The following is a 15,004-nucleotide window of genomic DNA, read 5'->3' on the forward strand; positions in this document are numbered from 1 at the left end:
GAAGGAGGCAGTGCAATGCAATATGGGGTGCAAGATGGAAAAACCACACACCACGTTTTAGTTTAGCCAAAAGAGACACCATGCAATGCAAAGTGGGGTGCAAGACGGAAAGAGAAACACCACATTACAGGTTAGCCAAAAGAGAGACAAATGCACTGCAATATGGGGTGCAAGATGGAAAAAGAAAGCACACACCATGTTTCATTTTAGCCAAAAAGGACATGAATGCAATGCAATATGGGGTGCACGATGGAAAAACACACGCCACATTACAGTTCAGCCAAAAGAGGCGCAGTATGCGGTAAAAGGAGGAAGTCGGATTGAGTCAGCCAAGAAGGTGGATGGTATCGGCATACCTTCTATCAAGTAGTGGAGGGGCAGTGTTAATAGCCAGCCATCACTCACTGGAAATGTGCAGATGCCTAGGGTCGCTCAGGTCCAGGTTCGGAGGGTAATGGCACTAATCCATGGTTTAGGGTGTCCTAGAGGGGTGCACAAGGTCCCAAATCAAAATAGCTAATTCCCAGTGTATGAAGCATTAGCATTCAGGAGTGAACGCTGCTTATTGAGGGCCTTCTCGGTCACATCAGCACCGGGCTGCCAGCCGCCATTTTGTTCAGCTTGCAGGACTTGATGGTGATGGTCATCGGGGCATTCACACTCCAAACCACCTCAGCGTTTGTATACTATGCCTCCAGCAGTGTCCTGCAGCGGAAGTGGGAGACTGAGGGCCCGCCCGTTGGTAGTTCCTTCAGACATTTTTCGCCGGGGGCATCAGCCAATGCAGGCTGGCAGCGGCATCCTGCAGGTCTTTGGGGCATGGTCTCGCCCTGCCAAGCACACAAGCAGTGGTCCGCAGGTGTCAGCGGCTTTAATCCGGCAGTCTTGAGGACTTGACACTGCGCAGCCTGTGCCTCTGCGCACCCGGCAGTTGCTGGAGGTGTGCTCCACTTCCCCCAACACGGAGGCGCTCCCCTCAGGCAGCAAGGGACCAGCTCTTGTCTATATGGGCAGACTGTTGGATCACGCGCGGCAGCGATCCCAGACAGCGGCGATCGCGCTCCGTATCGCGGCTTGTCGTGGTGTCGCTGCGCTCTTCGCGCGCATGTTCGATCATTCATGGCAGAATGCCCAGAATTCAGGCAATTAGTAGGTCTGGAAGCGGCAGGATTTAGGATGCTAGTAGCTCACAGGCTCATGGCCATCTTGGTTGCCATCTTTGTCTACACTTTATTGTTTTATATCCTGCCTGAGCATGACGGTATGAATAAAGACAGAGTTTGGAGGTTTACATATTAGATAGCTGAAGGGAAACAGTAGTACCAGTGGGTCATTTTTAAAAGAGGATGAAATCTTGAAGAAGAAACTCCAAGAAAGGGGATATACCAAAAATATTATCAAAGAAGCAGCTAAAAGAACAACAAACACACATCGCCCTTATCAAACGGTTGCCGCTCAAATGCTGGTAATTACGGCAGGTGGGTATTACAGTCCCCGGCAGGGTGACTGCCAGAAATACCTGTGCATTACAGATCCTCAGGTGCAGGCATACACCCCTGCCAGAAATGGTAATACCGGCAAGCCAGAATTACCAGTGTCTGCAGCTATCTGCCAGTATTACAGACAGAAATGTGCCAGTTCCCAAACTGCCAGAATTACCTGCACCGGAAATAGCATCACCGCTGGAACGAGAAGCTCGCCAGCAGCCATTTTCCACTTTGAAACCCCCACTTCCAACTGCCATCAACTATAACAGGAGGTGCCAAAATGTCTGGGAGAAAGAATTCAAGAGTCCCTGAAGTCCGCCTAAGGAAACCAAGGTTTTCAGAGGCGGAGCTGGCTGTACTGTTGGACACAGTGGTGCAGCATGCCGAGGCCCTATTTGGGGGTAGCCACAGGAGGACCAGCCAGAGGAGGAATACGTCCATCTGGCAGGAAGTTGCTGACAGGGTCATGGCCGTGGGGACTGTCCCCTGCACATCGATGGACTGCCATAAGCATTGGGACAACTTGCGCCTGAGGGCCCACAACCTCAACCTCCTAGCAACACACAGGAGGAAATCTGCTGTCACAGGTTGAGGCACAGCGGCACCCCTAAACCTCATGCCCTGGGAGGAGAGGTGCACCTACATCATGCACATGGAGAGTATAGAGGGAGTTGGGACAGCGGAGGCAGGAGCTGGGACCCAAGGTGATGGTGGTAAGTGCAACAAACCCCATGTAAATGTAAATGTTGAGTCCAAATACATGCATCCCCAGGCAGATAAGCACAAAAGGGTCACAGCAAATGGCCTGATCAAACACACATGCCAGGGGATGCAGGTAGACGTAGCTATGCACAAGCATTGTTGCCATAATGTACAGCCAGACATATGGACATGTGATGAGCACCATGTGGGCCAAGGGAGAACAGGATAGGAATCATAGACCCACACGCACACAACAACAAGCTACTTTGGCAGACCATTGGTCAATGTGTATTCCCAGCACCCACATGTAGAAGCGCACATCGGAGCAAACAGACCGTAGAAACTGCATGACAGGAGCAGGACACACACAGTGTAGGATGAGTGTAGTGCAAGCTGCAGATATGTCTCCCAGAAGACTAGCAACATGCTCATCTCTTCCCAACAGGCACATAGTCCTTTGACAGCGACGGATATGCACTGTCAATGTCAGGCCCAGCAGCTGCAGGCAGACCTGCGGAGCCCCCACCACCTCCACCTGCGGCAGCCCCACCACCAGCATTGCTACCATCGCCTCCCACCACTGTAAGTGGCACAGCAGCAGCAGTGCATGTGGTTGCTGCCATCACCACACTCCTGGCCAGTGGCCCCAATGTCCCTCCTGTGCCCTTCACACCACCACAGGCACAGCAGCCACCAGGTCATTGTGGCAGGTACATCACAGACGAAGAGGAGGGGGTGGATGACGCCCCCTACTTGACACCTTACTTCAGCCCCACAACTCCACACTGCCCCCTTCACTGCCACTGCCCAGCATCCGTTCCCTTGATTCACACCTGCGTGCAAGGGAGGAGCGCAACACCCAACTCAATGGACTTGCACGCCAGCAGCTGGATGAAATGCGACTCATGCGTGAATACCTGCAGGCCTCCAGCCCTAGGAGTGCCTGGTCTAGAGGCCATGCCACTGCTGCCCTCCTCACCCTTGCCCAAAGAGTGTGTGAGGGCATTGAGATTGCCTCTGCCGAGGCCATGAGCCATGCCCTACCATTGACCCTGGAATACATGTAGGGCCAGGGGTTCGACCCAATGACATTGGTCACAACAACGAGGACTCCCAGCATGGCAGTGACTCTGGTCCTCAATGGAGTCTGCGAAGGGCTCCATGCCAAAGAGGGGCCGCAAGTGAATGTACACTTACTGGATGCTTCACTGCGTGTATTTGGTGGGGGGGTGTTTGGGGAGAAGGGTGCTTGGGGAGAGGGTGTTTGAGCATGGTAAAGTGGGGTGTTCCGGCTTGGGAGCGGGGGGTGTTCGTGGAGGGGGAGAGGGGTGTAGTGCTTGTGTGCATTTACGTGTTTTTCACCTGCATCACTGACTGGACATTGAATTCGAGGGGTGGGTTGGTGGGTCCTGCATGGGCAGGGTGCTCTCCGGAAATGTATTTGTGAAATTGTTGCACCCCCCTTTGCCTGTCACTCATGGTGCTAGGTAGATGGTATTGTGCATGTACTCACCCAACACCCAGATCCTTTGTCCTCTGTGACGCTCCATGTAGCCCGGCAATGTGCTGTTCCAAAGGACCATTGCATTGTGAGTTGATCCTGGGAATCGGGCACAGCAGTGCATGATGGTATGGTTGGCGTCAGAGGTTACTTTGATATTCACGGAATGGAACTGCTTCTGGTTCCAGTAGACATTCTCTGAGGTGTGGAGGGCCACAAGCTCTACATGCGTGTAGTCCAATGCTGCCACCTCATTGGGCATACTCGCAATTGCATAAAGCAGGCGTTGGTGGTGTTGTTGAGCTGTGCCTGATATGATAAGTCATTTATAACGCGCCTGTACATACGTGTTTCTAGGTGCGACAAGACGAGGGAGGATAAGACAGAGGAAGGACAAAACAAACGATCTTACTAGGCCTTGTGTCATTCAGATCGTGCAAGTGTGATAGCACAAAGTGTGGGGGGAGATGGGGGAGGGAAAATGGGAATTGCAAACAGGACAGCATTGCTCTGAGTAAGTGCAGCCAGGGCAGCACGGCTATGGGTAAGTGCAAGGAGGCGGGGCCGGTTGGGTTACAGTTAGTCCCTAGGCGTGCCGAAAGACCGGAGGCAGTGCAGGGGTGACTGGTGGTGGAGGAGCCTGGTACCCAGTGAGACTCTGAGGGTAGCCCGACCACCAGTCAGCGCAGCAGACAGGTAGGTCAGCAGGGGAGAGAGCGAGATAAAGCAGAGGTAAAAAAGGACGGTCTCCTTAGAGCGAAAACAGTCTGAGCCCCTCCACCCCAAGGGTGCATACATTACAATTGCGGCAAAGATAAGGTTAATACCCGCTGGTTACCACGAGACGCCCAGTCAGCAGGGAGCTTAAACACTAAGGGGGTGATTCATGGAATATTCTGCAGAGAAAAAAAGAGAATTACGCATGAAATCGCTTGCAAATCCCTGTTCGTCGATTCATGGAAAGCAAATCCCGAGGCTTACCTGGGACTTGCGAGGAATCCGTGCTGGTCCGCCACATCACTGCGAGACGAGGAACGCCTTGCGCGAGACTACAAGAAAAAGGTGGGCCGGGTCTGCACAGCCACCTAAAAAGGGGGCGGAAAACACACAGAGTGAGAAAGAACGAGCAAAAATGTGGGCGTTACGAGGGACGTTCAGCCATCAAGCAATTGCACCGCCCATACGTGTGCAAAAATAAACATATTCATGGAATTGAACTGGGAACTTCGGGTCGCGAAAAAGCACGCGCGAATCCTGGCACATCTATGCCACACGATAGCAGGCGTAAATGTCAACGCGCACCCTGACAAATGCCTATTAAGCACGTAAGAAAACAAACAGATACAGCCACAATGAATGCACCATTTGTTGCAGCAATCATCATGGGACACCGCAGGAGGAGGCTGGCCAGGGCTCGGATCTTCCACCCACGGACCACCATTTTTTGGGATGCCTGATGACCAGGTTTATGGCAGGCATAGCCCCCTCGCGCATATCATACTAGACATGCTCAGGGAGTGGGAAGATGACCTCACATCACCCACCATGTGCTACCAAGCCCTGAGCCCCTTGAAAAAGCTGCTCACTGCTCTGCATTGTTTGACCAATTGGTCATTCCAGCGGACCACCGCCATAATAGGTGGTGTCTCCCAGGCCAAGCAGTCTCGCTGCCTACACCAGGTGTTGGCATGCATAACTGCACAACCTTTTGTTCGCCGGCATATCTATATGCCCAGAATACCAGCAGAAAGGCAAGCAGTGGTCCAGGGTTTTATGGGGTGGTGGACTTTCCCTGAGTGCTTGGTGCTACTGATTGCACCCATGTTGCTCTACGTCCACCTCGAGCAACAGAGCCCATCTACTGCAACTGGAAACATTGGCATTCCATCAATGTTCAGGTTGTGTGTGATGCCAAGTGCATCATTACTGAAGCGTATGCCAACTATCCTGGTAGCACACATGATGGTTAAATCTTCAGGATGACACCAACAAATGCCAATGACACCTATTCACCTTTACAGGGGACAGTGCCTACCCTCTGAGCACATACATGATGTCGCCCATACGTAACCCCGCCACACCTGCTGAGGTAAGGTACAACACAGCCCATATTGCAACTCAGGGCATAGTGGAGCGCACATTCGGAGTGCTCAAGTCACGTTTCCGCTCCCTTGACCACTCTGGTGGTGTGTTGCCATATGCACCACTGCATGGCGTCCCGGTGGACATTGCGGTGGCCCACCATCCACACGCACAGGCACCCCCTTTGCCCATGGCTGGGCAAAGGGCATGTCGAGAGGCTGTATGTACCCAGCTTGTGCAATCAATTTTCACCTAAAGTCCTTCCCTGGGGCTTGGGCAGCTGCTTCCACTGCACATCCCTGACCCCCTGGGGCTTGGCCAGCTGCTTCCACAGCATGTCCCTGAACACCTGGGGCTTGGGCAGCTCCCAGAACCCAGCTCCGCCTGTCCCCTTTCCCTCTTGCGGCCTTTCCACTCAATTCACAGGTGTAACTGAAATATGGACGGGACACCAAGTTATTGTCCTGGGCAATATGAGTGAGGGGGCAGTCTACGTGATGTGAGATGTAGTTCTCTGGTCCAGCAAGCCTCAAATGTACCCCAGATGTAGATAGTGTGGTACGCGCAATGCACAGGCACCAGAAAACAGAAAAAATGCATACACGATACCAGGGTAGCTTCCCAAATAAAATAAACCCTCTTGTGATATGGAGGGTACGCACCAACACAAAAAATGCGTTCACGAAACCCAGAAAGCTACAAGAAATGTAAAACTAGCGGTACGCGATACACACTGGCACCCAGAGATGAAACAAATGCGTATGTGACTCAAGGCTAGCCCTGCAAAAATCAAAAGTAAATGTAAGTATGCGCAGAGGCAAAGCCTCCCCCAAAATAACAACAAGTATGTACAGTCCCTGAAGTGAACAAAATGCGTGGGACCCCAAAGTACGTGTGTACGACACTCGTCCATCTCCTCCCCTTTACACTCATGTTCAGAGTTGCTTTTCCACGTCCTTATGTATTCCCGACTATGGCGTGGTTAATGCGTGCACGCAGCGCGTGTCACATAAGTTACGCACTGAGGGCCTTTCTTCTGTTTTCATGTGTCCACTCTTTTCTCCGTTTTTACGTTTTCACGTTTTCACATGCAAATTCCCTTCACCCTGCTTCCAGATGCCTTGGTTGCAAGACACTGAAGACCCACGCTCCTGCCTCCATGGCATTTTACCTGCCTCATCCTGCCCTGTGCTGCCTCCAACTTGCCATCTTCTGCTGCCTGTACAGTGTGTGTGCCTGCCTCCCACCTGCACTGCGTTTGGAGTGGTTGCTGTCCAGCCATTGCCTATGTGCCTGTCTCCGTCCCTGTGACCACCTCAGCTGCTTTGTTGGACTCCCACCATGCCATTCCATCACCGCCACTCCACACCCCATCTCCAGGACAACCTTGCCCACCCACACCTGCCTCGGGGTTGCCAGGTCAGCGCCATCATCATCTGACCAGAGTGCAAACCCATGGCAGTGAGACAGAGGGCTGTCAATTTCAGCACCAGTGAAGTGACATCCTGGTGGTGAAGGTGCTGGAGCATCATGATGCCCTCTTCAACCTAGTGATGCAACGTGGCAAGGAAGGAGGTCAGCAAATCTGGGACGAGATCACGAATGCCACCAATGCGGAAGGGGTGGCAGTCCGCACATTCAAGACCATCCATAAGCGCTGGGAGGATCTGAAATCCAGGACCCACTGCAAGGCCCTGCGCTATATCAAGGCTGGTGCTACCATGGCAGGGCACTGTACATGCAGGTGCAGGCTCTTGACCAACAACATGCGGGTCGTGAAGAGGTTATACCCGGTGCTGCATTCCCAGGTCTGCAAATTACGACAACATCTGGAGTCGACTGGTGAGTAGGCATGTGGTGCACTGCTCTATGTTGCATGTGTGGTGTGAATGTGCCTGCATGTTGGCAGTGACCCCCTTAGGCTTGCAGCAAGTATGTTTCTGAGATGGATGTCTGCATGCATGACCCAGATGTTGCTCCCTCTGTGTGCATTCAGCCATCTGCGGTTTTGAAATGTACTCTTACTTGCATTGTGTGTTGTTCTGTCTTGCAGACCGTGCACATGCAATGTTACTTGTGTCTGTGTCTGCCAGTTTAAGTAGTGTTGCCCATGTCATGTACATGCATGATGCTCATGTGTATGTGTTTGGTGCTATTGCATGCTCATGTGTGCATGTGCAATTAATGAATGTGTGTATAGCATATGCAATTGATTGGTTATGGCATGTAGTTTGATGTGATTGTGTGGAGTGATGGCCAGGCAGATGTCTGGATGGGCATGCTGGGAGTGGTGCCAGTATGGTTAGCCACTGGTGGCCATGATTCCACTGTGTCTTGCCCACAGTGTGTCTACGGCGGTGGCCCACCACTTCTGTGCTCCAATTCTTTAAATGTGTGTACGTCCTTCCATTTAGCTCCCTGACCACCAATGTGCTATGTCTCCCATGGATGTGGATCCAGTTGCAGTTGGGTCAGGTCGACCATCCCCTGGGGTCATGTGATTCATTTTGGTATGTGTCTGTGCAATGGCCACATTGTGCTGCGTTTACATGGGGATGTGGTATGTATGTCTTTCACCTCGTGCCTGGTTTGTTGCATCTGCATGGATGTGGTTTGCATGTTCATGTGTGTGGGTGTGGAGGTTGATGATTGTTCCTTTGACAAGTCATGTTCCTGTGAATGTTGGTGATGCCACACCGGCTTTTGTGCAGTGCACTGATGTTGCTCTTCTGTGTCTCCTTTTCCACAGTTGCATCGGATGAAGAGGGCGGAAGCAGCGCTGTGGAGCATGGATGCAGGGGTGACTCCACCAGACAGAGGCGCAGGCCCCAGCCACACCCCCATGACAGCTCGGGGAGCGATGTGGCTGTGGCAGCGCTAGTGACATTGGGCATGGCTGGTGGGGGTGAGTCCAAGAAGTTGAAGGTGGGAGGGGACTCCTCTGCAGCGGTGGGGCCAGGTGATGCCACACAGGGAGGTGGCCGTTGCAGCCCAGCCCATGCGGTCATGTGTGGGTGTTGATGTGGGCGTGCATGCTGCAGTCCTCTCCCAGGGGCATGACGCTGTGCAGGCCACTGTGGAGATGCCTGTGCAAAATCCTGTCTCTGGGCCATCGAATGCAGCAGTTTGTGCTTGCCAGGATGCCTCCACCCAGACGACACCCCCTTGTCAGCTGGTGTGTCCACCCAGATGACACTCCATGACCATCTCGTGTGTCCATCCGGAAACATGTGCTGCTCCTGCCCATCATCACAATGAGCTATACCGCCTTGTGGCCTTGCTTGCAGCAGGCCTCTTCCCTGGTGGACTCCATGGGCTCTTCACTGCTGCGACCACCGCCTCATCTTCCGGACAACATACCAGCAGGCCCCCTGTGCACCAGTCCCACCCACAATGCCCCATCTGGAGGAGCTCCCATCCCTGCCCAAGGTGGGAGTCCCAAGCACAGCAGCTGAGGTGGTCACTGTGCCTACCCAGGTACTGACAGGGTCACAGTCAATGGAGGGACAGCAGATACCTAGGAGCAGCGCAGGTGCAGTATGCCTCCCACAATCATCATTGAGTCAGAGGGCGTACCAATGCAGCTTGTCCCCTGCACAGCGGCAACAGGTGGCAACAAGGAGGAGGTGTTCAGCCACAGGGCATACTACACCAGGGAGGCAGGTTGCACCATTGGGGCAGTAGGAACACCTGGTTCTGATGCAGGCCATGTCTTACGTGTTCAGAGGCTATGAGGGGCGGCTGATTGCAGAGAGGCAGTGGGCGCGGGAAGCACGGCTGATGGCAGTCAGGGCTGAGGTTGCGCTGCGTCATGCAAGGAGGTGGGCTGCCGTCCTGGCGGCCACTTGCAGGGCGGCGCGGGAGACTGAACAACAAATGCTTTCCACCCTCGAAGCCCTGCGGGAGTCTAAGGATGCCCAGCTGTGGAGGTGGACATGGCGTGCGACTTAGCCCTGGTGGACAGATTTGCTCATATTGAAGATGAGGACTAGCCCACTCTCTTTGTATATAGTTGTGTAGGTGTAGGTTTAATTTCTTGTTTTCCCTTTTTCCCCCAGACTACTTTGACTTTCCTTCCTTTTATATAGTTTTTTAGGTGTTAGGTTATTTGTATTTATTTTATATGCACATGGACGATTTGGACCTTTATTTTCATTTTTTTTAAATAACTTTGCTTTGTAAATACAAAATGTATTATGGTTGCATTCCATGCTTCTTGCAGTTCATTTGTGTGTCTGCACTTTCAATGTTAACATTTCAGCCAGTGCTTTTCTCCATTGCAGGTCATGTGTGTTATGGCGTGCCTGTGTATGTGTGGCTGTTGCTGTTGTGGTTGCGGGTGGAGGGATTGACTAGTGCAAAACATGTGGGGGTGGGTACATCATTCAACTGGGGGTTGCACAGGATGTTTGAAATTGCATTTACATGTGCTGCATCAATGGGCCTCGTTACGACCCAGGCGGTAAGTTACCGCCTGGGTCGTACCCTTACCACCATGGTGTAAACTAGGTTTACACCATGGTGGATGGCGGATTTACCGCCCCATTCCAAGGTGAGTGGGGCGGTAAATCCCCATTTCCCATTTTACCCTTCCCCATACCCATTTTTGCCCCATAGGGCATAATGGGAGTGGGGAAGGCGCTAATTACGCCACCGTAAATTACGGTGGCGTAATTAGCACCATGGTCCCTTAGCACCATGGATTTTAACGCCTGCAAAAAGCAGGCGTTAAACTCACCATGGCGCAAAGGGACCTCGGAATCAGGCGTCAAGGGTCGGCGCCGTAACGCCTGATTCGTAATGAGGCCCATGTGTGCTTGGCATCATTGTTCTTCTGGTGTAGGGTTTGGGTGTGTGTATGATGATCTACATCCATGCATGCTTGGCATCATTGTTCTTCTGGTGTAGGGTTTGGGTGTGTGTATGATGATCTACATCCATGCATGCTTGGCATCATTGTTCTTCTGGTGTAGGGTTTGGGTGTGTGTATGATGATCTACATCCATGCATGCTTGGCATCATTGTTCTTCTGGTGTAGGGTTTGGGTGTGTGTATGATGATCTACATCCATGCATGGTTGGCATCATTGTTCTTCTGGTGTAGGGTTTGGGTGTGTGTATGATGATCTACATCCATGCATGGTTGGCATCATTGTTCTTCTGGTGTAGGGTTTGGGTGTGTGTATGATGATCTACATCCATGCATGCTTGGCATCATTGTTCTTCTGGTGTAGGGTTTGGGTGTGTGTATGATGATCTACATCCATGCATGCTTGGCATCATTGTTCTTCTGGTGTAGGGTTTGGGTGTGTGTATGATGATCTACATCCATGCATGGTTGGCATCATTGTTCTTCTGGTGTAGGGTTTGGGTGTGTGTATGATGATCTACATCCATGCATGCTTGGCATCATTGTTCTTCTGGTGTAGGGTTTGGGTGTGTGTATGATGATCTACATCCATGCATGCTTGGCATCATTGTTCTTCTGGTGTAGGGTTTGGGTGTGTGTATGATGATCTACATCCATGCATGCTTGGCATCATTGTTCTTCTGGTGTAGGGTTTGGGTGTGTGTATGATGATCTACATCCATGCATGCTTGGCATCATTGTTCTTCTGGTGTAGGGTTTGGGTGTGTGTATGATGATCTACATCCATGCATGCTTGGCATCATTGTTCTTCTGGTGTAGGGTTTGGGTGTGTGTATGATGATCTACATCCATGCATGCTTGGCATCATTGTTCTTCTGGTGTAGGGTTTGGGTGTGTGTATGATGATCTACATCCATGCATGCTTGGCATCATTGTTCTTCTGGTGTAGGGTTTGGGTGTGTGTATGATGATCTACATCCATGCATGCTTGGCATCATTGTTCTTCTGGTGTAGGGTTTGGGTGTGTGTATGATGATCTACATCCATGCATGCTTGGCATCATTGTTCTTCTGGTGTAGGGTTTGGGTGTGTGTATGATGATCTACATCCATGCATGCTTGGCATCATTGTTCTTCTGGTGTAGGGTTTGGGTGTGTGTATGATGATCTACATCCATGCATGCTTGGCATCATTGTTCTTCTGGTGTAGGGTTTGGGTGTGTGTATGATGATCTACATCCATGCATGCTTGGCATCATTGTTCTTCTGGTGTAGGGTTTGGGTGTGTGTATGATGATCTACATCCATGCATGCTTGGCATCATTGTTCTTCTGGTGTAGGGTTTGGGTGTGTGTATGATGATCTACATCCATGCATGCTTGGCATCATTGTTCTTCTGGTGTAGGGTTTGGGTGTGTGTATGATGATCTACATCCATGCATGCTTGGCATCATTGTTCTTCTGGTGTAGGGTTTGGGTGTGTGTATGATGATCTACATCCATGCATGCTTGGCATCATTGTTCTTCTGGTGTAGGGTTTGGGTGTGTGTATGATGATCTACATCCATGCATGCTTGGCATCATTGTTCTTCTGGTGTAGGGTTTGGGTGTGTGTATGATGATCTACATCCATGCATGCTTGGCATCATTGTTCTTCTGGTGTAGGGTTTGGGTGTGTGTATGATGATCTACATCCATGCATGCTTGGCATCATTGTTCTTCTGGTGTAGGGTTTCGGTGTGTGTATGATGATCTACATCCATGCATGCTTGGCATCATTGTTCTTCTGGTGTAGGGTTTCGGTGTGTGTATGATGATCTACATCCATGCATGCTTGGCATCATTGTTCTTCTGGTGTAGGGTTTGGGTGTGTGTATGATGATCTACATCCATGCATGGTTGGCATCATTGTTCTTCTGGTGTAGGGTTTGGGTGTGTGTATGATGATCTACATCCATGCATGCTTGGCATCATTGTTCTTCTGGTGTAGGGTTTGGGTGTGTGTATGATGATCTACATCCATGCATGGTTGGCATCATTGTTCTTCTGGTGTAGGGTTTGGGTGTGTGTATGATGATCTACATCCATGCATGGTTGGCATCATTGTTCTTCTGGTGTAGGGTTTGGGTGTGTGTATGATGATCTACATCCATGCATGGTTGGCATCATTGTTCTTCTGGTGTAGGGTTTGGGTGTGTGTATGATGATCTACATCCATGCATGGTTGGCATCATTGTTCTTCTGGTGTAGGGTTTGGGTGTGTGTATGATGATCTACATCCATGCATGGGTGGCATCATTGTTCTTCTGGTGTAGGGTTTGGGTGTGTGTATGATGATCTACATCCATGCATGGTTGGCATCATTGTTCTTCTGGTGTAGGGCTTGGGTGTGTGTATGATGATCTACATCCATGCATGCTTGGCATCATTGTTCTTCTGGTGTAGGGTTTGGGTGTGTGTATGATGATCTACATCCATGCATGCTTGGCATCATTGTTCTTCTGGTGTAGGGTTTGGGTGTGTGTATGATGATCTACATCCATGCATGCTTGGCATCATTGTTCTTCTGGTGTAGGGTTTGGGTGTGTGTATGATGATCTACATCCATGCATGGTTGGCATCATTGTTCTTCTGGTGTAGGGTTTGGGTGTGTGTATGATGATCTACATCCATGCATGCTTGGCATCATTGTTCTTCTGGTGTAGGGTTTCGGTGTGTGTATGATGATCTACATCCATGCATGCTTGGCATCATTGTTCTTCTGGTGTAGGGTTTGGGTGTGTGTATGATGATCTACATCCATGCATGCTTGGCATCATTGTTCTTCTGGTGTAGGGTTTGGGTGTGTGTATGATGATCTACATCCATGCATGCTTGGCATCATTGTTCTTCTGGTGTAGGGTTTGGGTGTGTGTATGATGATCTACATCCATGCATGGTTGGCATCATTGTTCTTCTGGTGTAGGGTTTGGGTGTGTGTATGATGATCTACATCCATGCATGGTTGGCATCATTGTTCTTCTGGTGTAGGGTTTGGGTGTGTGTATGATGATCTACATCCATGCATGGTTGCAGTGATGTGCAGATGTGTTTATTGATTTTTGTTTGGATATGATTGTGGATGTCCACTGTAGTTTATGTGTACCCCTTGCAAATGCTTGGGAATGAGTATGTGCACACCCTCTATTCACTGTACAGTTTATTTGGCATTGTGTTTACTGCATTGGGTAGTGGGGTCAGTGTGGGTGGGTGGCCTGGTCAAGTCACTTGCACATTAGTTTGTCATTGCTTTGCCACTCCCATTTCGTGCACACACACCAGCATGTGCATTCACGCACTGCCTTCTCTCATGTGTTGCTCCACCTCTACCGCTGGAATGCAGTAGTGAGCCATGTGTGCTCTTTCGCTGTGGCAGCACATTTTTCCTGTCTCAGTGACTCATGCACTCTCTGACTGCCCTCCCATCACCCATTCATGGGCCTGTCATGTTATTGTTCCCTGACTGGGATTTTGCCAGCCCTTTCACCCACGTCACTGATGCTCAGGCTGTGACGCGCCTGCCCATTGTTTGTGGATCTGGCAAATGTTTTAGAAGGTTTACTTCTGCCATGGGCACACATTCAGTTGGTGTGCTGTGATGCCCTGGCAATGTGCCATGGCCAACATGCACATGCCACTTACCATTGCATTCACTTGTCACATGTATATGAGTGTCAGTGATGATGTTAGAGGTGAGGGGGGCTGGTGGGTGGTGTCCAGACTGGAGGGGGCTGCCTGGGGGTGGTATCACAGGCGAGGGAGGTGTGGGGAGGGGAGAGTACTGTCAGGGGGCTACCTGTGGTGATGTCTAAGGTGAGGGGGGCTGGTGGGTGGTGTGCAGACTGGAGGGAGTTGCCTGTGATGATGTTAGGGGTGAGGAGGGCTGGTGCGTGGAGTCCAGACTGGAGGGGGCTGCCTGGGGTTGTGGTGTCACAGGTGAGGGAGGTGTGCGGAGGGGAGTGTACTGTCAGGGTGCTGCCTGGTGGGATGTCAGAGGTGTGGGGGGCTGGTGGGTGGGGTCCAGATTGGAGGAGGCTACCTGGGGTGATGCCAGAGGTGAGGGGGGATGGTGGGTGGTATCCAGACTGGAGGGGACTGCCTGGGGTGGTGTTGAAGGTGAGGGGGGGCTACTGTGTGTTAACTAGCCTAGATTGGTTGATGTGCAGTAGGAGTGTATGCCGGCAGAATGGGTGCCTAGGCTGTAGGGGGGGTGGACTCACATTTCGTAAGAGCTGTAGCCTCCACTTACGAGTGAGGGCTGCGTTTTTGGAAGGGTGCAGCCTGTGCTTGCAAGGAAAGGCGTGTGTCTTTGCAGGGGGGCCACC

The 15,004-nt window shown here is 51.2% G+C and overlaps 1 protein-coding gene across 5 annotated transcripts in view; it reads left to right on the top strand.

Annotated features, from left to right (window-relative positions):
* LOC138489434 (zinc finger protein 135-like) overlaps window positions 1–15,004 on the top strand; it is a 176,645-nt gene that overhangs the window by 47,632 nt on the left and 114,009 nt on the right. The gene's annotated exons all lie outside the window — the stretch shown is intronic.

The sequence above is a fragment of the Ambystoma mexicanum genome, chromosome 9, assembly GCF_040938575.1.
Source record: "Ambystoma mexicanum isolate Mex_15411 chromosome 9, UKY_AmexF1_1, whole genome shotgun sequence".
NCBI classification, from domain to species: domain Eukaryota; kingdom Metazoa; phylum Chordata; class Amphibia; order Caudata; family Ambystomatidae; genus Ambystoma; species Ambystoma mexicanum.